This window comes from Lithobates pipiens, unplaced genomic scaffold (assembly GCF_037356315.1).
Source record: "Lithobates pipiens isolate NorthernLeopardFrog02 unplaced genomic scaffold, aLitPip1_a1.2 Scaffold_18, whole genome shotgun sequence".
Classification (NCBI taxonomy): Eukaryota; Metazoa; Chordata; class Amphibia; order Anura; family Ranidae; genus Lithobates; species Lithobates pipiens.
In genome coordinates, this window is record NW_027507758.1 from 477,207,579 (window position 1) to 477,232,066 (window position 24,488).

General features: G+C 44.5%; 1 protein-coding gene across 2 annotated transcripts in view; it reads right to left on the reverse strand.

Moving 5' to 3' along the window:
- Positions 1–24,488, reverse strand: part of LOC143988647 (claudin-15-like) — a 90,194-nt gene that overhangs the window by 4,720 nt on the left and 60,986 nt on the right. The window lies entirely within an intron of this gene.

The window sequence follows — 24,488 nt, forward strand, 5'->3', positions numbered from 1 at the left end:
ACTGTGAATATATCATAGACATGTGTTCTGCTATAAATGTTGGTGCAGAGTGTTGTCTTAAAAAGTTGGAAGGTACATTGGCTCATAAACAGGGGCGGACTGACAACTCATGGGGCCCCCGGGCAATAGGAGATTATGGGGCCCCCAGGCAATAGATTATGGGGCCACACAGTAAAAACACACACACACATACAGTATACACAAATAGACATACAATGTACGCACACAGTATACACACACAGGATACACATACACACACTGAAAGGGTACTGGAGAGGCGGGGAAGCTATAATCTTGGGATTTTTAAATAAACACAGATTTTTACATACTGTCCCTGGTTTTATTGAGGCTGGCAACCCTGATGGGGCCCCTTGGGCAGTGCCCAAGTGCCCAAATGGTCAGTCCGCCCCTGCTCATGAAACATGCAGGTTGGGCTTCTTTCTTAGTTGTTATACACAGTGATTGTGTTTTATGATTTAGTCTGATCACACTGTAGACCAGCCAATCTAAACCAAGGCTCTGTGAAACTCTAATTCCGCGTAAACACGAGTGGACTTACGGCAGAAAAGGTCAGACGGAATGATTCAGTCGGACATTCGGCTTTGTGTGTGGGCTTCATCTGACTTTTTTTTTTCAAAAATTATGACGGACCTAGAAATAGAATATGTTTTAAATCTTTCCGCCAGAACCAGTTCCTATCTAGAAAATCACTCGTCTGTATGCTGTTCCGACGGACCAAAAACGACACAAGGGCAGCTATTGGCTACTTTCTATTGAACTTCCTTTTTCTAGTCCTGTCGTACGTCATGGCGTTCTAAGCAATCAGACTTTGGTGTGATCGTGTGTAGGCAAGTCCGTTTCGGCGTAACTCCCTCGAAAAGTTCTTCGGAGTTCAGTCCGACGAGAAGTCCGCTCGTGTGTACGCGGCATAAGGTTCCTTCTTCAGAGGTTGCCAGGGGTTGATTGACCTTCCATCTGCATAGTTCTGTGTTCACTGGCACTTGGTAGATCAAGCAAAATGACACCAATTATCTTTTTAGCTGTTAGGAAGGGTAGTATTCTGATCACCAATGTAAGGGGGGCATCCTTCCTGTTGATACCAGTAGAGTTAACTCTAGCAGGAGTTCCCTGAGATCTAAAAAATATTTCAAGGGTTCCTCAGTGGTAAAAAGGTTGAGAAAGGCTTCATTAGACATTATCTCAGCAATCCTTCAGTAGGCATGCTACTCACATCTCTTTAATCAAATAGCCATTAGATGGAACATCTTTCAGGGATACCTATCACAATTTGACCTTTTCTGTTGATTGTAATTGCCTTCCATTTTTTTAAGCCAACATCACTGGCACAATCATACATTGAAACGGCAAGTAGCATGTAAGAGTAACATAACTGTACTGATTCTGTAAGCAGCAACTCTAATCAGCTAAGTACACACTACAAAGAACAAAGTAGATTTTAGCATATAAGATTATACTGAACTGGGAAGCCTAGGGTGGGGGCTATTTAGAGTGCCCTGTACCTTGAAGTACCATTTTTTTTCTTGGTGCTTGGGTGGCGGATCTGGCCAAGGAGGGAGTTTAGTAAATAAAAGGGCAAACACATTAAGGTTAGCACCAATCTTTTTTTACCAGAATAATTGCACGACCAGTTACAATGTAAGAGAAAATGATTCTCTTACAAGTCTACAAATCTTCATATTAAAGCAGAGTTCCACCCACTTTTGAAAGGTGGTCTTAAACTAAACTCACTCGCCCCCCCTTTCCCTGCGACCTGCCAAGTTGCATGGTTGAATAAGGGTCTTGTATGGATTTTAGGGGGGGGACCCCCACGCCATTTTAAACAAAAAGTTTGGCTTGGAGTTCCTCTTCCTATCCATACCAGACCCGAAGGGCCTGGTAATGGACTGAGAGGGGGGGGGGGGCACCCACACCATTTTTTTCAATGATTTTTTATGTTTATTGCCAGGATCCAACAATACATTACAGCCACCAGCAATTTTAAATGACATTACTTTTCTTTCTAAATGTTATTTTGCTGCGGTACTGTTATAAACATGGGAAAGAGGTGCTACTTTACAGGGAGACTAAGGGAACCCCTAGGCACAATATTTAAAGGAATATTTAATTTTTATTTTTTCACTTTAAGCATTAATTAAATGACTGCTCCTGAAAAAACGTCCATTTGAAAAACTATTTTTTGCATTGATACATCTCCCCTGGGGCAGTAACCGGCTCCCCAAACACTTTTTATGGCAATAACTTGCAAATAAGCCTTTAAAATAAACACTTTTGATTTTTCACATTCGTGTCCCATAGACTTTAACAGTGTTTGCATGTTTGCACAAATTTTTTGTCTGTTCGCATGTTCTGGTGCCAACTGAACCGGGGGGGTGTTCAGCTCATGCCTACTGGAAAACTCATTCCTGGTGTAGCACTTTACATCTCAGATTCATTCAGACCCAAATCAAAGAAAATTTGGAGATCTTTTGGCATGCCATTTCCCAAATCTAGCAATATTGTTTTTCTGGATTTGTGAATTCAGGAAGATTGGCACTGGAAGCCTAGGGTTATTCTATGTATATGGGAATGTGAAGTGGTGTTCAGACAGAGTATTTGGATTCTCAGCAGCTTTTTTGGTGGACAGAATGTTCAGCTGAAAAAGTAATCCAGCTTTTTCCGTGGACCCTTCCAGGTAGTGTTAAAGGTGAGATCTAAAAACTATGGGGTGGATTTACTAAAGGCAAATATTTTGTGCACTTTGCATGTGCAGTTGCACTAGTTTTCCCCAGAGCTTAGAATATCCATTTGAGTGCAAGGAAAATGAAAAAAAAAACAGCATTTTTGCTTGCACATGATTGGATGATGTAAATAAGCAGAACTTTACCACATTTGCTAAGCTCTGGGGAAAAATCTGTGCAACTGCACTTGCAAAGTGGGAAGCCTATTTTTCCTTAGTAAATCCACCCCTATGTCTTACAGTTTCAGACAAAAGAAGGTTAGGATAGAGCACAGAGCCCAAGGAAGATTCTGAGATACTGACCAAGTTAAAACAACATAGAAATTCTCAGTTTTAGTAACCGTATGGGCATGAAAACTTTAGACTGGTGCCATGGGCCATATGTGTCTCTCTACATACATATATATATACATATATATATATATATATATATATATATATATATATATATATTAATACTGTTTATACAGTATGTGTGTATATATATATATATATATATATGTAGCACTGACCCCCGAAGGAGCGGATGATTTGTTGACCTTGACCTCGTGTAAATCAAGGGGGTTTCCCGAGGTCCAAAATGGCCCAAAGAATTGTAGAAACCGACAGTGGATCCGCTTTTGGGATTTTTATTTGCAAAGAGGGAGTAGACAAAACACAGTCTCTAAATGAGGGTTAGAAGGTTTAGGTAGAAAGTTCAGGTACTCTTGGAACTGCTCAAAATAGAAAGTCTCTCACTATAGAAATCCAGAGAATAGCCACTCACAACTGGATTCTAACAGCTACTGGATAGACCTCCTCTCACTAGACCCAGCAGCCGATAGAGTGTTCAGATAAAACAAAGCCACTGCTTTATCTCTGCTATATTTGTCGGGGTTTCCACCCATGGTGATACACTCCCCGAATTTAGGGCCAACCAACCGGAGATACTGCAGGTTGTGGCAACATCATCCGCGTTAGCCCAAAGCATCTCCTGGGACATTGTCTCAAAGAGGTCATCATCCCCAGCTTCAGAAAGAGAGTCCAACTCCGAATCCCTGAACTCCTCTGCTGGCAAATAATTTCTCACAGTCCTGCCCAACACAATGGCCCCAGATCTCTCACCATCAGTGTTAGTAGACTTCTCTGATACGATCTCCTTCCTCCGGTCCAGTCCAGGTGAACTTCTGGATGGTCCTCGACTGCAGCCGCAGGAGGACTTAACTCTACCCACTTTCTCTAAAGCAGGCAAGGGCGTAGCGGTATTGGTGGACGAAGCGGTGACCATGACCTACGGAGTAGTTCCTCCGACATTGGCAGTAGTAGTAGTAGTAGCCACATCTCCCTCCGGGATGCTGACAGCAACAGGCATCGTAGCTGTGGTAGGCCTCACCAAACGAGTATAGACAGCAGACTCCCTCAGTGGCCACACTCGTGGTCCAGTCCATGCGGTAGGCCTTTGGTGATACAATGGGCTGTTCCACATTACAAGGGCACTTTCCACAGCCGAGACAATGAACGAATGGCCGAGAGCTTGTGATCAGTCCTTCACACTTGCCACAAAGCATTCCAAGGGCCTCGGTGTCACCCGATGTGTACAGGATGAAATGCCCTTGAGGTGCCAGGCGAATCCCTGTATAGGTCAACACAGTTCCTGGGAGTCTCACACTCGCAGGGATCCCCGCAGATGGCATTCTGGGGCCCATGGTGGGTGATGTTCCCGGAACTCTAAAGATCTTTTTCTCTTCTGCTTCCGCAACAAAGCACAACCTCCTTCCTCTCTCTCCTACGACACTCTCCTGCAGTGCCTCATGTAGGGAAAGGAAATAGACAAGACTCCTCCCACTTGCTCCTCTGGTCATACAACTCGCAGGCTTTTTCCAACTCCACCCACAGTTTACACGCCAATAGTTCCAAAATTTCAACCCTCTACCCTGTAGTTACCATGTGTACCGTTCTTTCGTTGCGAGGGGTAACAGAAAATCCCAGACCTAAGCCCCCACATGTAACACTGCCCCCCGAAGGAGTAGCTGATTTGTTGGGCTTACTGTTACCTTCTTGACCTCGGGTACGTCTAGGGGTTTCCCGAGGTAGCTGGCACAAAGAATTGTAGAAACGAACACTGGATCCACTTTTGGGATTTTTATTTGCAAAAAAGGAGTAGCCAAAACACAGTCTCTCAATGAGGGTTAGAGGGTTTAGGTAAAAAGTTCAGGTACTCTTGGAACTGCTCAAAATAGAAAGTCTCTCACTATAGAAATCCAGAGAATAGCCACTCACAACTGGATTCTAACAGCTACCAGATGGACCTCCTCTCACTAGTTCCAGCAGCCAATAGAGTGTTCAGAAAAAGCAAAGCCTCTGCCACAGACTTGCATGTAGAACATTTGAACAAAGTCTCTGCCACAGACTTGTTGTAGAACACTGGTTGAATAAAGTCTCTGCTACAGACTTGTTGTAGAACACTTGTTGAATATAGTCTCTGCCACAGACTTGTTGTAGCTGAAGGATGTAGACAAATTTAGAGAGCCCTCATACGGTATCAGTATCTTGAAGCCGGTCCGGCGATACCGTACGAGTGTAGATTCACTTGGTGTTTTTCAACTAAGCCTCCGGGCTCTTATTGAGAAGACAGCCTTCAGTGTGGCCTTCTCCGGAACAGTCCTCCCCTGGTAGCTTCCTCAGTTGCTGGGCCTCTCCACAGATGAGACGGTACTGGACCACCTTTAAATCCTCCTTCCAGTTACTTTGCCTCGGGCTAGCCAGCCCCAAGACTCGGAATTGGATGGATCCACACCCCAGGCCAGGAGAGCCATGGGGGCTGGTCAGGAGGACCAGGACCAAACAGACAGAAAGATCTTCTGGACCGGAACCCAGAAGCATGTGATCTCAGCACCTTAAGTACCCTCTCCCAGAATGCACAGCAGGATGACACTCCCGATGGGCTGGTTCAGAGAAAAAGTGGCACTCAATGCACCCAGTTGAACTGCGTTCTCACACTTGCCAGTGATGACAGCGCCACCTGTGGCTAAGCAGAACACAGTGCAATCCAGCTAGACTGGTACTGTAACCATAATTTGGTATAATTAAGCCCAAAACCAAACTACGGTTTTAGGAACTTTAAATAGAGAAAAACACATAGCACGTGCCCCACATTTTTGTAAATATTTCATTATATCTTTTCATGTGACAACACTGAAGAAATTACACTTTGCTACAATGTAAAATAGTGAGTGTACAGCTTGTATAACAGTGTAAATTTGCTTTCCTCTAAAAATAACTTAACACAGCCATTAATGCCTAAACCGCTGGCAACAAAAGTGAGTACACCCCTAATTGAAAATGTAAAAATTGGGCCCAATTAGACATTTTCGCTCCCCGGTGTCATGTGACTCGTTAGTGTTACAAGGTCTCGGGTGTGAATGGGGAGCAGGTGTATTAAATTTGATGTTATCGCTTTCACTCTCTCATACTGGTCACTTGAAGTTCAACATGGCACCTCATGGCAAAGAACTATCTGAGGATAGGAAAAAAGAATTGTTGCTCTACATAAAGTTGGCCTAGGCTATAAGAAGATTGCCAAGACCCTAAAACTGAGCTGCAGCATGGTGGCCAAGACCATACAGCAGTTTAACAGGACAGGTTCTACTCAGAACAAGCCTCGCCATGTGAGGGGTAGGGATGAGCAGAACACCCCCCGGTTCGGTTCGCACCAGAACTTTCGAACGGACCCCAAATTCGTATGAACTTTAGAACCCCATTGAAGTCTATGGGACTCGAACATTAGAAATTAAAAGTGCTAATTTTAACGGCTAATATGCAAGATGCTGTCCTAAAAAGGGGTTGGGACCTGGCTCCTGCCGCAGGGGACATGGGTCAATGCCTAAAATGTTTTTAAAAATGGCCATTTTGGCGGGAGCACTGATTTTAATGACGATTAAAGTGAAAAAAAAAAGTGAAATATTCCTTTAAATATAGTGCCTGGGGGGTGTCTGTAGTATGCCTGTGAAGTGCCACGTGTTTCCCGTGTTTAGAACAGTCCCTGCACAAAATCACATTAAACGGAAATAACATAATTTAAAACTGCTTGCGGTTTTAATGTTATATCTGGTTCCTGCAATATGGTTGAAAATCATTGAGAAAAATGGCATGGGTAGCCCCCCCTGCCCGTTACCAGCCCCTTTGGGTCTTGCACGGATATTAAGGGGAACCCCGTACCCATATTAAAAAAAGGAAATGCGTGTGGCCCCCAGGCCCTATATACTCAGAACAACAGTATACAGTCGGTGCAAACAGGGACTGTGCAAGTTTGTTGTGTTAAGTTGAATCTGTTTGTAATTTTCAACTGGTACATTTTTAAAGTGTAGCTCCAGTCAAAAAAACGATTTTTAAGCTTTTTGGAAAACATAGGGAAGGGTTATCACCCCTGTATAATTTGTTTTGTAGTCCATCTTTTTTCATCTCACTTGCTGTTGTCTCCTTCCGTTTGCAAGTAGGAGATGTTTGTAAGTTGGATGTTTGAAAGTAGGGGCCTGCCCTATATGCTCTGCAGAAATGGTGGAACAAGGTGTTGGTTTTGCCACAACATTGTAAGTCCTCAAAGTGACTCTTGGTGGGCGCTGGAGCGCCCTGCTGTGAACGATTGTATCAAGAATTGTAATTACATGCCATTGTTGAACAGTGGTAGAAATATTGACCTTTGGTGGTTGTGGTGCTGGTGCCACAACACTATAAGTCCTCACAGTTACTCTGGGTGGGCACAGGAACGGGCCCTCCTGTGAAATATTATATCAAGAATTGTAATTACATGTCCCTGTTAAACAGGGGCAGAAAAATTGGGCCTTAGGCACTGGTGCTGGTGCCACCACACTGCAACCTCTCCCATATACTCTAGTTTTATTGCATGAATTAGCCCTGCTGCAAAGCATTGCATCAAAAATTGTAATTAAACGCCCCTGTTAAACAGGGGCAGAAAAATTGGGCCTTAGGCACTGGTGCTGGTGCCACCACACTGCAACCTCTCCTATATACTCTAGTTTTATTGCAGCAATTAGCCCTGCTGCAAAGCATTGCATCAAAAATTGTAATTAAACGCCCCTGTTAAACAGGGGCAGAAAAATTGGGCCTTAGGCACTGGTGCTGGTGCCACCACACTGCAACCTCTCCCATATACTCTAGTTTTATTGCAGGAATTAGCCCTGCTGCAAAGCATTGCATCAAAAATTGTAATTAAACGCCCCTGTTAAACAGGGGCAGAAAAATTGGGCCTTAGGCACTAGTGCTGGTGCCACCACACTGCAACCTCTCCCATATACTCTATTTTTATTGCAGGAATTATCCCTGCTGCAAAGCATTGCATCAAAAATTGTAATTAAACGCCCCTGTTAAACAAGGGCAGAAAAATTGTTCTGATGGCATCACCCAGAACCAGAAATGTTCTTCCAACATATCAGCGGAGGAGGAAGAGGATAGACAATAAACATAACAGGACAGTCACTCAGCATCAGCATAGGCAGTCTTGAAGGGATGTGATATTTCAAAAAAAATTATTCGGTTACATCAGCTTCAGGTGCTTGGTAGCTGTGGGTGATCTAAGACTGATTCATCTTGATGAAGGTCAGTCGATCAACTGATTCGGTGGACAGGCGCACCCTGTGATCGGTAACAAAGCCACCAGCAGCACTGAAGGTGCGTTCCGAAAGAACGCTGGATGCATGACAGGCCAGTAGCTCAATTGCATACTGTGCAAGCTCTGGCCAGTGATCCATCCTCAAGACCCAGTAAGCCAGAGGATTTTCGGTGGGAAAGGTGTCCAAGTCTGACCTTGCCCCTAGGTATTCCTGCACCATGTAAATCAGACGCTGGCGATGGTTGCTGGAACCAATCATACCTTGGGGCTGCGGACTAAAAAATTGTCAGACGGCCACCTTCTCCACCGCTCCTTCTGACCGATGCCTCAGCAACACGTTGTCCAGGACCAGGAGTTTGTAACCTCCTAGTCTCTGGGAACGCGTTGCACAGACCTTTCTGCAAGGCCTCACGGAGATGTCTCATCCTCTGCTCCCTCTGCGATGGCAAGATAAGGTCGGCAACCTTACCCTTGTACCGTGGATCAAGGAGAGTGGCCAGCCAGTAATGGTCCCTCTCCTTGATCCGAAGAATACGAGGATCCTTCCGCAGGCTTTGCAGGATCAGGGAGGCCATGCAGCGTACGTTATCTGAGGCATTCGGTCCGGAGTCCTCTGGGTCACTAAGGACAACATGATCCGCAGCTACCTCCTCCCAGCCACGTACAAGTCCACGGGTTTCTTGGGACTGTAAATCATCCCTACAAGACTGTTGCTGCTGCTGATGCTGAGTGCCAGCCTCCACCTCCATGCTGACACAATCATCCTCCTCCTCCTCTTCCTCCTCCTCGTTCTCTTCCTGTGTGATGGGTGGCACAGCAGGAACACTGTCTGGATAAAGGGGGCCTTGAGAGGCAAGGAAGTCCTCCTCTTCCTGCCTCGTTTCTGCCTCAAGTGCCCCATCCATTATTCCACGCAGCGTATGCTCCAAGAGGTGGACAAGAGGTACAGTGTCACTGATGCATGCACTGTCACTGCTCACCATCCTTGTGGCCTCCTCAAATGGTGACAGGACAGTGCATGCATCCCTGATCATGCCCCACTGGCGTGGTGAGAAAAAACCGAGCTCCCCTGACCCTGTCCTGGTGCCGTCGTCGCACAGGTACTCATTGATGGCCCTCTGCTGCGTGTGCAGCCGCTGCAGCATGGCCAAGGTTGAGTTCCACCTGGTGGGCATGTCACATATAAGGCGGTTCTTGGGCAGGTTCAACTCCTTTTGGAGCTCAGCCAGCCGAGCACAGGCATTAAATGATCGGCGGAAATGCACACAGACTTTCCTGGCCTGCTTCAGGACATCCTGTAATCCCGGGTACCTGCCCAAGAACCGCTGTACCACCAAGTTAAGGACGTGAGCTACACAGGGCACATGGGTCAGTTGTCCCTGTCGGAGGGCGGAGAGGAGGTTTGTGCCATTGTCGCAAACCACCATTCCTGTCTTAAGCTGCCGTGGCGTCAACCACCTCTCGGCCTGCCCCTGCAGAGCTGACAAAACATCTGCCCCAGTGTGGCTCCTGTCCCCCAAACAAACCAGCGCAAGCACGGCATGGCATCGTTTTGCCTGCGTACTTGCGTAGCCCCTGGAACGCCTACGGAGCACCGCTGGTTCTGAGGACAGAGCACTGGAAGAGGCCATGGAGGAAGAAGAAGAGGAGGGGGTGGAGGAGAGAGGTGTGTCACAACCAATAGTAGCATTTTGGAGGCGTGGTGGCGGAACAACCTCCAACACTACTGCACCTTGTCCTGCATCCTTCCCAGCTGCCAGAAGAGTGACCCAATGGGCCGTGAAAGACAGGTAACGTCCCTGTCCATGCCTGCTGGACCATGAGTCAGCGGTAATATGCACCTTACCGCTGACCGCCCTGTCCAGCGAGGCAAGGACATTGCCTTCCACATGCCGGTAGAGAGCCGGAATCGCCTTCCGTGAGAAAAAGTGGCGTTTGGGGACCTGCCACTGAGGAACCGCACATTGTACAAACTCACGGAAGGGGGCCGAGTCTACCAACTGAAAAGGCAGCAGTTGAAGTGCTAGCAATTTAGCCAAGCTAGCATTCAACCGCTGGGCATGTGGATGGCTGGGAGTGAACTTCTTTCACTGGTCCAGCAGCTGGGGCAGGGACATTTGCCTGCTATAATCGGATGTGGGTGTACTGCTAGCAGAGTGCCTGGAAGCACTTGGCTGTGACACACCTAATTCTACACCTTCATTCCTCTCAGAGCAGGTTTCAGAGAGGACTGAAGGTCTAGTGGGGTTGGAGATGCCAGCTGATGAGGAGCAAGGAGAGGTCTGCTTTGTTATTTGGTGTGGGTCTTTGAGGTACGCTTGCCAACGAGCTGCATGGCAGGTCAACATATGTCTGGTCAAGCATGTGGTGCCCAAGCGGCTGATGTTTTGGCCACGCGAGATACGTTTGAGACATATGTTGCAAATAGCAGAGGTGCGATCTGATGCACTCGTCTCAAAAAAGGCCCACACCAAAGAACTTTTAGAATAACGCGCAGAGGCAGCGCCCTGCACAGGCGGAGCTCTGCGGTGTGATTCAGTTGGTGTGCTGCCCCTAAGCTGGCCCCCGGAGGGCATCCTGCCTCGTTGGACATGTGCCTCCTCCTCTCTCCTACCAGGCACCCACGTGGAGTCAGTGCCCTCATCATCCCCTCCCTCTTCATCGCTGTAGCAAACCTGGCAGTATGCTGCAGCTTGTGGAACATGACTGCCAGATTGCTGTGCTTCTTGAGCATCCCCTCTCTCTGCATTCACGCTACTGCCTTCCTCTAGCTGAGTATCATTATCAGAGCCTACAAAACACTGGGCATCCTCCTGAAGCATGTACCCAACACTGTGCTCAAAGAGTTCAGGAGACTCCTCAGGAGGACGTGGTGGGTCTTGGGAAGGAGTCACTGATGATGACATTGAGAGGAGGGAAGACTATGCGTTGGCAGCTGCTTTGCTAGTACCCTGAGACTGGGTGAGAGAGGATGAGGAGGATGAAGAGGGCTTGGTCATCCACTCTACCAAGTCATTGGCATGTTGCGGCTCAACATGTCCAGCTGCCGAAAAGAAGGACAAGCTTGTCCCATGGCCACGTGCTGATGATGACGATGCACCGCGTCCACGACCAGCACTGTTGTCTCTAGACACAGAGCCTGCTTGCCCTCTTTTATCGGCTCGCGCCTGTCTGCCTCTCCTTGCTGGCCTTCTAGACATGGTAATGGCCTGAAGGGAGTTGGGAAAAACAGCAATTGGGTAGTGTATATTGTGCTGGAGGCACACAACACCCACTAACTCCTGCAGATGCCTTTATTATAGAACACCAGCAATAAAGGGTAAATACAGATGTATACTGTGCTGTGCTGGAGGCACACACAACTTCCAATAACTCCTGCAGATGGCAGATGGCTCAAATAGAGAAGAGCTATGTAGGTGGATATAGCGGTGTGTACTGGGTACAGAGCACGCAGACAGCACGCACAAGCTCCTAACACTGACTGCAAGCTCTATTATAAAAGATAGATATATCGCTAGCTATATAGGTGAATATAGCGGTGTATACTGCGGTCAGGGCACGCAGACAACAACCACTACAGAAGAGCAAGATCGAAAAATCGGCCGATAACGATCGGTGTATACTGTGTTGAACGTACACAGAACACCCACTAACTGCTTCAGATGCCAACACACTACACAAGGCCGCAGCGCTGGCGGCCTTATATAGTGTGGGGCGTGTACTACACAGCCTGAGCTATGATTGGCCACAGGCATCCTGCCTGTGGCCAATCATGGCTCTCCTCGCTGCCGGCGCTGTGATTGGCCAAGCATGCGGGGTCACAGTGCATGCTTGGCCAATCATGAGCCAGCAATGCACTGCGCCATCGCAGTGCATTGTGGGCCGTGAGCGCCACACTAATTTGGCACGAACGGCCCATAACGTTCGGAATTCGCCGAACGGGCGAACAGCCGATGTTCGAGTCGAACGTATGTTTCGACTCGAACACGAAGCTCATCCCTAGTGAGGGGTGTATATATGCGATAAATGTGAGATGCTGTGTATATATATATATATATATATATATATATATATATATATATATATATATATATATAGCACTAACTCCCAAAGGAGCGGCTGATTTAATTGGGCTTACCGTTACCTTCTTCACCTCGTGCTTGTCTAGGGGTTTCCCGAGGTAGATGGCACAAGAACTGCAGAGACTGACACCAGATCCACTGGAAGGGATTTTTATTTGCAAAAGAAGTAATTAACTAACACAGTCTCTCAACGTAGGGTCAGAGGGTTTAGGTGAGAAAAGTCCAGATACCCTTAGTGCTTAGTCAGTATGAAAAAATAACACATCTCTCATATCAGGAAATCCAGAGAATAGCTAGCCACTCACAGCTGGATCCTCACCCTTATTGGATAGTCTTTCTCTCACCAGGTCCAGCAGCCAACAAGGTGTTTAAATCAGATACAAGTCTCTGCCACAGACTTGGTGTAGAACACTTTGCTAAAACTGAAAAATTTGTAGACAACTTGTAGAACCCTCATATAGTACCAGTATCTTGCAGCCGGTCCGGTGATACCACACAAGATTGGATTCACTTGGGGTCTTCCAACTTGTCCAGGCTCTTAAGAAGCCAACCTTTGCGTGGCCTTCTCCCGAAGAGTCCTCCCCTGGAAACCTTCACAGTTGCTGGGCCTCTCCACTAACCTAGACAGCACCAGACCACCTCCAAATACTTCCTTCAGTTTCCTTACCTCGGGCTAACCAGCCCTGAGGTTTGAAGTCAGATGGATCCACACCCCAGGCCATGGCAGTCCTGGGGGCTGGTCAGGAGAACCAGTACCAAACAGTCAGAAAACACTTCTGGACCAGAACCCCCGCAACATGTGACATCCGCACCTTAAGTACCCTCTCTCAGAAGGCACAGCAAGAGTGACGCTCCCACTGGGCTGGTTCTGAGAGAGAGTAACCTTAATGCACCCAACTATACTGCATTCTGCACCCTGCCATGACGACAGCGCCATCCATGGTCAAGCAGAACACCGGGCAGTCCAGCCAGATCGGTGCCGAGGTCCAAATTTAGAATAATTGAACCCAAAAATCTCTGGAATATTTTTCCATTAGAGTTAAGTGCAGCTATTAGTAACAGTATCTCAGCTCAGTATGCATTTATCCAATTTGATGCATGCAGCACTTCCTGAGGAAATAAAAATAACTAAGAAGGATTAAACACTAAACACTTTTGTGCATACTGAAGTTTTATACTTTCTTCTAAAAGTTTAGTTTCCTCAAAAACAAACTTTCTGTTATTGCTGTGGGGGAATCCATTCCTAGGTTTGTGATAAAAGTATATTAAAGTAATGGTGATTTATGGTTGTTGTAGGTCTGTCCATCACTCAGCAGCAGTAGACAGTCCTCCTAGATGTGTGTCTGCTGTTTGTTGTATGCAGGTCTCACAATTTATTCTTCTCTGAATCTGGTCTCATGGCTATAAATTGCAGAACACACAAAAAGGCAATGCAAGAAAGCAGAGGCATTGCTGATGTTTTGCATGATTTTAGGTAGTGCACTGCAATCTATAACAGATAGACAGATATGAGTGATGTTTAATGAATAAATCTTTTCCATATTGGAAAGAATATGCATTGATATGCAAGCTTCTGTCAATATTAGTTTCAGAAAATGTTTGTGATACAAACACAAACTGTTTTTTTTCCAAAAGATTGCAGATATACTAGTGAAGGTAGATAGCCTTACATTAGGAGGTACACAGAAAGTTTTTGCCACTTATGCAGAACAACTCTGTAGCAAAATATACTTAGTTTAGATTACCAGGTGCAAACATAGCATATAGAGCATAAAAGTGAATGGAATGGAAATTATAGCAAATTATCATAAAATACACATTTAATGTTATTTTTAAAACAGTGGTGTGAGTTCCAGCCACAAACATTTTTTTTTAAAAGTCAGCAGCTACAGTGCCTTGAAAAAGTATTCACCCCCCTTGGCTTTTAACCAATTTTGTTAAATTACAGCCTTTAGTTCAATGTTTTTTTTAATCTGAATTATATGTGATGGATCAGAATAAATTGGTGAAGTAAAATTAGAAAAATATATACATGAAACTATTTTTCAGAAATAAAAAACTGATAATTGGCATGTGTGTATGTATTCACCCCCTTTGTTATGAAGCCCATAAAAAGCTCTGGTGCAACCAATTATCTTCAGAAGTCACATAATTAGTGAAATGATGTCCACCTGTGTACAATCTAAGTGTCACATGATCTGTCATTACATATACACACCTTTTTGAAAGCAAGAGGCACCACTAACCAAACACTGCCATGAAGACCAAGGAACTCTCCAAACAAGTAAGGGACAATGTTGTTGAGAAGTACAAGTCAGGGTTAGGTTATAAAAAATATCCAAATCTTTGATGATCCCTAGGAGCACCATCAAATCTATCATAACCAAATGGAAAGAACATGGCACAACAGCAAACCTGTCAAGAGATGGCCACACACCAAAACTCACGGACCAGGAAAGGAGGGCATTAATCAGAGAGGCAGCACAGAGATCTGAGGTAACCCAGGAGGAGCTGCAGAGTTCCACAGCAGAAACTGGAGTATCTGTACGTAGGACGACAATAAGCCATACGCTCCATAGATTTGGGATTTATGACAGAGTGGCCAGAAGAAAGCCATTACTTTCAGCAAAAAACAAAATGGCACATTTTGAGTTTGAGAAAAGGCATGTGGGAGACTCCCAAAATGTATGGAGGAAGGTGCTCTGGTCTAATGAGACTAAAATTGAACTTTTTGGCCATCAAAGAAAACGCTGTCTGACGCAAACCAAACCCAACACATCACTCAAAGAACACCATCCCCACAGTGAAACATGATGGTGGCAGGATATATATACAGTATGTACAGGAATTTATTTTATTGGAATTTTATGTGATAGACCAACACAAAGTGGCACATAAAATTGGGAAGTTGAAGGAAAATGATAAATGGTTTTCAATTATTTTTTACAAATACAGATGTGAAAAGTGTGGCGTGCATTTGTATTCCGCCCCCATGAGTCAATACTTTGTAGAACCACCTTTCACTGCAATTACAGCTGCAAGTCTATTTTGACACACCTTCTCATTCAAAGAGTTTTCTTTATTTTCATGACTATGAAAATTGTAGATTCACACTGAAGGCATCAAAACTATGAATTAACACATGTGGAATTATATACTTAATACAAAGTGTTAAACAACTGAAAATATGTCTTATATTCTAGGTTCTTCAAAGTAGCCACCTTTTGCTTTGATTACTGCTTCACACACTCTTGGCATTCTGTTGATGAGCTTCAAGAGGTAGTCACCTGAAATGGCTTTCACGTCACAGGTGTGCCCTGTCAGGTTTAAGAAGTGGGATTTCAAGCCTTATAAATGGGGTTGGGACCATCAGTTGTGTTGTGCAGGAGGTGGATACAGTACAAAGCTGATAGTCCTACTGAATAGACTGTTAGGCTGCTTTCACAGCGTCGGCGGTAAAGCGCCGCTATTTTTAGCGGCGCTTTACCGTCGTTTTAGCGGCGGTGTGCGGGTGCTAGTGGGGTGGTTTTAACCCCCGCTAGCGGCCGAAAAGGGGTTAAACCCGCCCGCAAAGCGCCGCTTTGCCGGCGGTATTGCCGCGGTGTCCCATTGATTTCAATGGGTAGGAGCGGTATAGGAGCGGTGAATACACCGCTCCTTCACTGCTGCAAAGATGCGGCTAGCAGGACTTTTTTCACCGTCCTGCCAGCGCATCGCTCCAGTGTGAAAGCCCTCCGGCTTTCACACTGGAGTTAAAGGGGCCGGTTTTTTTCAGGCGTTACACAGGCGCTATTTTTAGCGCTGTAACACCTGAATACCGCCCCAGTGTGAAAGCAGCCTTAGAATTTGTATTATGGCAAGAAAAAAGCAGCTAAGTAAAGAAAAACGAGTGGCCATCATTACTTTAAGAAATGAAGGTCAGTCAGTCCGAACAATTGGGAAAACTTTGAAAGTGTCCCCAAGTGCAGTGGCAAAAACCATCAAACGCTACAAAGAAACTGGCTCACTTGAGGACCGCCCCAGGAAAGGAAGACCAAGAGTCACCTCTGCTGCGGACGATAAGTTCATCCGAGTCACCAGCCTCAGAAATCGCAGGTTAACAGCAGCTCAGATTAGAGAACAGGTCAATGCCACACAGAGTTCTAGCAGCAGACACATCTCTAGAACAACTGTTAAGAGGAGACTGTGTGAATCAGGCCTTCATGGTAAAATAGCTGCTAGGAAACCACTGCTGAGGACAGGCAACAAGCAGAAGAGACTTGTTTGGGCTAAAGAACACAAGGAATGGACATTAGACCAGTGGAAATCTGTGCATTGGTCTGATGAGTCCAAGTTTGAGATCTTTGGTTCCAACCACCGTGTCTTTGTGCAATGCAGAAGAGGTGAACGGATGGACTCTACATGCCTGGTTCCCACCGTGAAGCATGGAGGAGGAGGTGTGATGATGTGGGGGTGCTTTGCTGGTGACACTGTTGGGGATTTATTCAAAATTGAAGGCATACTGAACCAGCATGGCTACCACAGCATCTTGTAGCGGCATGCTATTCCATCCGGTTTAAGTTTAGTTGGACCATCATTTATTTTTCAAAAGGACAATGACCCCAAACACACCTCCAGGCTGTGTAAGGGCTATTTGACCAAGAAGGCGAATGATGGGGTGCTGCGCCAGATGACCTGGCCTCCACAGTCACCGGACCTGAACCCGATCGAGATGGTTTGGGGTGAGCTGGACCGCAGAATGAAGGCAAAAGGGCCAACAAGTGCTAAGCATCTCTGGGAACTCCTTCAAGACTGTTGGAAAGCCATTTCATGTGACTACCTCTTGAAGCTCATCAACAGAATGCCAAGAGTGTGCAGAGCAGTAATCAAAGCAAAAGGTGGCTACTTTGAAGAACCTAGAATATAAGACATATTTTCAGTTGTTTCACACTTTTTTGTTCAGTATATAATTCCACATGTGTTAATTCATAGTTTTGATGCCTTCAGTGTGAATCTACAATTTTCATAGTCATGAAAATAAAGAAAACTCTTTGAATGAGAAGGTGTGTCAAAACTTTTGGTCTGTACTGTATATATATCAAATACACTGCCACTAACTAACCTGCCTGCCTAATCCAGCTCAATCTATCTCCGTCCACACGCTATAAATGGCCACTATGTAAGCAGTCTTATATAGTGTGGGGTATGGACTTAGTCCCCCTGAGCTATGATTGGCCAAAGGCACCCTGCCTATGGTCAATTATGGCTCTCTCAGCAGAGCATGCTGTGATGTGGTGCATGCTTTGGCCAATCATCATACAGCAATGCACTGCGATCTCGCAGTGCATTGTGGGGCGTTCTGCGGTGCTCGAATTTCCAGCAAACGCCCCATATGTTCGGTTTGTGGCACTTTGTCCGATCGGAATTCTCTACACATTATCGGAGTATGTCCGATTGGAGCATTTTCTCGGAAAATATTTCCGGCAAGTTGGAAAAGTTGGTCCGATGGATATTCCGACGGAAACAGTCCGATGCAGACCACACACAGTTGGAATATCCGACAAAACGCTCCGATTGGACACATTCCGACGGAATCTCCGACCGTGTGTACAAGAGCTAAGAAGGAGAGGAATAGAGAAGACAAGATCAAATAGCCTTTTTACACAATGCAGAGGATTAACCCCCTAGGTTCTACAGTGAGTATAACAAGCATGCTTTACTGCATTAACAGACTGATTTCACTGTTGTGTTTTTTAGTAACACTTTAATTTAGTATTTCAGGAGAATACTTATGTTTTCTGACTATTCTCTGCTAGTCCAACCTTCAAAGAGAAATTGAATGAGCTGAATTGGATGATATTGACAGAAGTCACATGCTTCCAGAAGTAAGGAATGGAACAAAATCTTTTTGGATTAATTTCTTATGTTATGATTAGGAGAGTCTGATGGATCCACCTCCATCCAACCCAAACACAATAAGTAGGAATCATCTTATTTCAATTTTATACCTTTCTTTATGTATTGCAATATGTTTCCATTTCATATGTAGTGCATTTTTTATAATAATAAAAAATGTTAATGCAAAAAGAATCGTCTGATTATCCAAGAGTCAAAGATTAATGTGCTGTACTCTCCGAATAAAAAAAACACAACTATCCGAATTAATACATATTCTTTCGTTATGTTATTAGGTTAAATTAATTTCACCCTTGCCAACTTACTCTGTTGGGCCAGGCACATACACATTAAACAAATGGTCTCTTAAGTTCAACCCCAATACAAAAAGAATCTTATTTGAATATTCACACTACACTAGCATAAAAATCAATGTATCTGAATAAATTCGGATTATTCATTATGTTACATTATTCTGGATGCTTCAAACAGTAACAAAAAGCCCAAACTATCGCATCATGTCATCTGAATGAATACAAATGAATTTGTTGTTTTCATTATAATTTATTTCAGATTAGCTGAAATTCGTTATTGTGATTCAGAGATACTTCCGAAACTCTGAATTACGAAAATTTCATCTGAATTTCAATTTTTAACGCACATGTCTAAAATCCAATAGTGTTATCCAAAGAACCCTCAATCCCATGTGTTAACATAAATCTTTATAACCCTACAATGTTGTCCAAAAAATAAATCAAGCCAAGATGTTTCAGATGTTCTATTCACTCTGTGCAGTATCTCCAGTGATTCACTCCACTCCTCCACCACAAGTGTAGATGTGCTCTCACCTTGAAAGAGTGGCCTGTATATTAAAGAGGTCATATACAACTTTTTTCTCCTTCCTGGGGTCGAGACTCTGTAGGCACCAATCTGCTCCACTCTCATTCAAGGCAAACAAAAACATACGGTACCACATAGTGTGTGTAGTACCCTCCTAGAAAGATTGCTAGATGATAGGAACATTTTGTTTTTGGCTGGGTGCTAGCCAGTCCAGTTTTTTGATTTGTATAGTTGTGCATTTGGTTTCTCCCTAAACTCAGTGAGATTGTGGTTTCTCCCTATTGTCAGTAAGTGCCACTAGCACCACTGGCTATAGTATGAGGTTTCCCTGCCAGGCTGAGCTATGCGTATTCATATTTTCTCCAGCCATCCCAGTATGAGGTTCAGACCACTGGAGCATTTTGGCAGAGAATATAAATATTTGGAAAAGGGCCATTTGCTTGTAGAGGTCTAAGGAGTTGCTGCTAGGCTGTCTATGCTGCTAGGCCCAGATGCCTGATTTGAGCCTAGCATGTGCTGGGTGAACTGCCCTATATACTTAGCCTTGTAGATTTACTTACTGAGGAAGCTGCCATCTGTTAAAGCTTGGATGCTGATCTATACTGATGTTCATCAGGGTCCTGGTTGTAGCAGACCTGGGGGGCTCTTACTTACAACTACAGAGACATCTCTGGGACTTCACCCTTGAGGAACCAGTCTACTAATACTTCATTGGAAGGCAACAGGATGTTAAATCTGGACAGCTATTCCCTGACCTTGTAAAGACTGCTCATCCGTGGTGATGTTTGGTGCTTTAGGGATATAAGAGCCAGTATAGTTATATAGGTTACAACTCCCAAGGTGTCCCTGATTTGGCCATTCCCTCCAGTCTCAAAGGTCAAGAAATGCTATTTACAGGACAATGAAGTTAGTGTCCACTTCTTTGGACCGAGCATGGTCGGAGTATCCTATGCTCTATACCCCTGCCAAGTTTCTCAGCATTAAAAATTCAAAATAACTGGTTACTGGGTCAGTGTGCATGGAGTCATTATTGGGTGTGTGCTGGCAGCCTCTGCATAATCAGGAAAATAACCATGGTCATCATCATTTGTGCTGCCATTATCAGGAAATGCACAGTGACTGTTTTTACTACAGTCAATCATCACCAATCAGTGGCACTTTTGGGGGTACCACTATACATGTCCTACCTAAAACCACATTTATTAAAAGCTTTCAAGTTGTATTAAACCCTGGTATTTTAGTTTTACTTACAGGTAAGCTTATATTAATGTTGACCTGTAGGTAAAATTTATATCTCCTAAACGTGCACCATTTAGGAGATATTCTTGCGAACAGCAGCTGGTGACGCCACCAGCGCATGGGCTCTGAAGGAACAGCATTCAGGGGAGTGACATCATCACCAATTAGATGCCCAAAGTCCCCGAACCCAGAAGGAAGATCGGGTGAAGATGGAAGCCTCTGCAATGGTTATAGTGCACCGCTGGAGGGCTTTGTTTTAAGTTAAGTCTTTCATAATGTGCATTATGATATTGCCTTGCAGGTGGAAACTTTTTTTTTTTTACTAGTTTTCTACCACTTTTTAAACCACACTCATATTAAAATGTGCACCTATACCTCAGTGCACAAGGTAAACAACATTAATATTGTGGCACAAGTGCAACATGCAGCCTCTAGTAGTATGAAAACCTGTAATTCTGGCCACTTCCTAGTTAATGCACAATGTGGTCAAAAAGCCCCACCCAACATGTTTTGTCACAGGTCACATTAAATGTAACAGAGTGAAACATAACACAGTGATGATGCTACTTCATAGTACATTTGTTGTTTCCATAAAATGACAAAAAAAAATAGTTATTTCAATAGACCCTGTAAGGATCAAGGTATGTGGAAACAAAATGGTTGACAGTATGTTTTACTAAAATACTTGTCTATCTTTATCCTTCTCAGTAATATAAGGACTCATCATCTTTAGTCACGTACGCATAAGAAGAGGCCACATCAGCCCTAAAAAGCAGTCTACGCCCAGAAGATTGTCTTATCAGCTGATAACACCTGGAGAATTGCCTTTTCTTTGCAAATTGTTGTTTTTTTTACATTGCTGATGCTTGCCTTTTTCTGTCTATAAAAGAGATGTAATAAAGAACCTCAGAGTCAGAGTTAAGCACGGACTTCTGAGCAGAAATACTGAGTACCTCCGTGTCTCTTTGCTTAGATAAGAACTCTAACTAACAATTGGGAAACGGTAACATAACCTGACAAATAGGTGACTTGTTGAGGTCACACCTAACATTTCTGGCGCCGCGAACAGGGACCCGCAGAAAGAAACTACAAGAGGCGAACGAACATAAGGACGGAACAAAGAGGTCGGGCACATCAAGAACCACAGACAAAAACCTGCGCAGGTAAGAAAAGCTTTATTTTCTTATAAACTCTGTGCTTCTTAGATTTGTGCCCACCTGATCTGTCTGAATTGTTCTTCAGGTAAACACCAACCTCTGTAGTAAGCGGGTCTTGAACTTAATATTTTGACTTATGTTACCATTGTTTCTTGTCTGTCTACTTGTCATCTGTCTGTTGTGAATGAAATAAGCCCTGTTTGTATGGTGTGAATTGAAACATATATCATCCCAATGGGTAACGGAATGCGCCCTTAACTCGTAAGAGTACTTTGGGGGTCTGACACTTACGTTTGATATATGCCTTTTGACTCATGAGCCTGAAAACGGGTTGAAAGTATAAGTCCTGACTGCCTCGATAAAGCAGGAATAAGAAACGAATGCTGAGAGATTCCATGGTAATGGGAAGGGAATAAGGTCTCCACAAAGTCCCGGAGACCTAGTCATATGTGTTTGGCCACCAAAAGGGAATGCTTGTATATGTTGTAGCCGTCAGTCTGGTCATAATATTTGTCAGTTGGCTAGCATATAAAGTAATTCGATTTCAGAAATCTCATCTAGGAGAGGTTTTTAGTATTTTGGCACCCTAGGAGGAGAAGGCAACGAGACACTTAGTAAGTGATCCAAACGCCACCTAGGCAAGACTGTCAAAATGGGCCAGACACATGGTATACCCCAGGGGGAATCTCAGAAATGTTATACTGTTAAAGATATAATTATAATGTTGTATGGGAAGGATAAGGCACAGGGCACGAATAGGGTTCTCAAGAAATTTGGAATGGATGGATCTCGGAAAGAATTTCAAACTTACCAAACAGACGTTATGGGTTTAACAAGAAGTACAGGTTCTGATAGAAAACATGTTAGTAGGTGTCATATCTAGAGGTCATCTTTGACCTAATTTTGTGAGTGTGGGGGGTGTGGAGTATGCAATACTGATGTGTCCTGTGAAGTTTGTTCACAGCTGCTGACAGCCCATTCAAATGACCCCCCCTTCTTTCTGACCAGGTCAGTGAGAATGTAAAGCAAACTGTATTGACATGCAAATGACCTGAGCCAAGACTTGTACTAATGAACTAAAAAGGTGCATTTACTAAATTGTGTTTGTTCTATCATTGTTACAATTCCTGGCTGAAAAAGGGTGCAAGGTGAATAGAACTAAGTTACAGGTATGTCAGAAAAAGGTTGTCTTTTTGGGCCACTGTATATCCCAGGGTACTCGACACCTCACTGAAGAACGAGTCCAGGCCATAAGACAAATGAATGTCCCACGCAACTTTAAGCAACTTCGTATGTTTCTGGGAATGGTGTCATATTGTAGACAATGGATACCACATGCCAGTTCTCTGATGCAGCCATTATATGATTGCTTGAAAATAGTACCCTATGTACTCACAGAAGCAGGTCATGAATCTTTTAGCACCTTAAAAAGGTTACTAATTTCGGCACCTGCGATCGGGATCCCTGATTATACCAAAACATTTCATTTGTACATTGCTGAAATCACGGGACACGCAACAGGGGTGTTGACACAACAACACATCAAACAAAGGCCGGTAGCATACTTCTCGGCAGCTCTCGATCCTGTCTCTAGAGGATCACCGTCCTGTGTACGAGCAGTTGCAGCAGTGTCAATTATCATTGACAAATCCTCAGAAATTGTCTTAGACAATCCTGTAGTGGTACATACCACACATGACATACACGCCATCTTGTCGCAGGTCCAGCCAAAACACATATCAATGGCAAGGCAGCTGCGTCTACAATGCACCTTGCTCCTACCCCCCAATGTTACCTTTCAGCGATGCACTTCTTTTAACTTAGCACAGCTTTTACCATTACAGACAGATTTGACAGGGGGGAGTAATGATGATAATGGTGTAGACACAGCACAAGATACTCAGGATTCTGACACACTTTCGTTTCAGGACATAACATCTGATGAACACGATTGTTTCCAACTTATGGAACAAGAAACCACGGGGTTCCCACATGTCACAGACATACCCATTGCAAATGCAGAACACACACTGTACATAGATGGTAGTAGATTTGCCGATGACAAAGGTAAATATCACACAGGTTATGCTGTGGTAACGGACACACAGGTAATTGAGGCAAAGTCACTACCAGCACACATGTCGGCACAAGAAGCGGAACTAACCGCTCTGGAGAAAGCCTTAGAACACTTGGAGGGACAAGAAGGGAACGTTTACACTGATTCCGCATACGCCTACGGAGTTGCACATGATTATGGCCAAATATGGAAAGCTAGAGGTTACCTTACAGCAGCAGGCACACCTGTTAAACATGGTGAAGGAATCAAAAGAGTCCTGAACAATCTTCAAAAGGTTAAAAGAGTAGCCATCATGAAGATAGCGGCACACACGAGCGCAAAAACAACTGAGGCAAAAGGAAACGCATTTGCAGATTTAACTGCAAAGAAGGCAGCTCTAGGGGAAGTAAGCCCTGAGACCTTAGCCACGGTACAGGTGAGTATGCCCGAAACCACATGGCAGCAGCTAATCGAACTACAGGAACAAGCAGGGGCTATTGAGAAGGACCGTTGGGTTAAGGAGGGAGCTGCACCAGGCCTTGACAATGTATGGAGAGAAGGAGACAAAATATGTCTACCCGCTTCTCTATACCCCGCAATGGCAGCGGCTGTCCACTTACCCACTCATGTCAGCTCCAATTCTATGTATAGGATTGTAAGCCAAGGATGGCTAGCCCCTGGATTCAGTAGTACTGCAAGGAACTACTGTGCTGCATGCCAAATCTGTCTGATTAATAACCCAGGACAGAGAGTGAAAACCCCACGTAAACATCAGGTCCGGGCCCAATATCCCTTTCAGAGACTGCAGATTGACTACATACAAATGCCTAAGAGCAGCCCCTTTGAATTTGTTCTCGTGTGCATCTGCCTATTTTCAGGCTGGCCGAAAGTTATC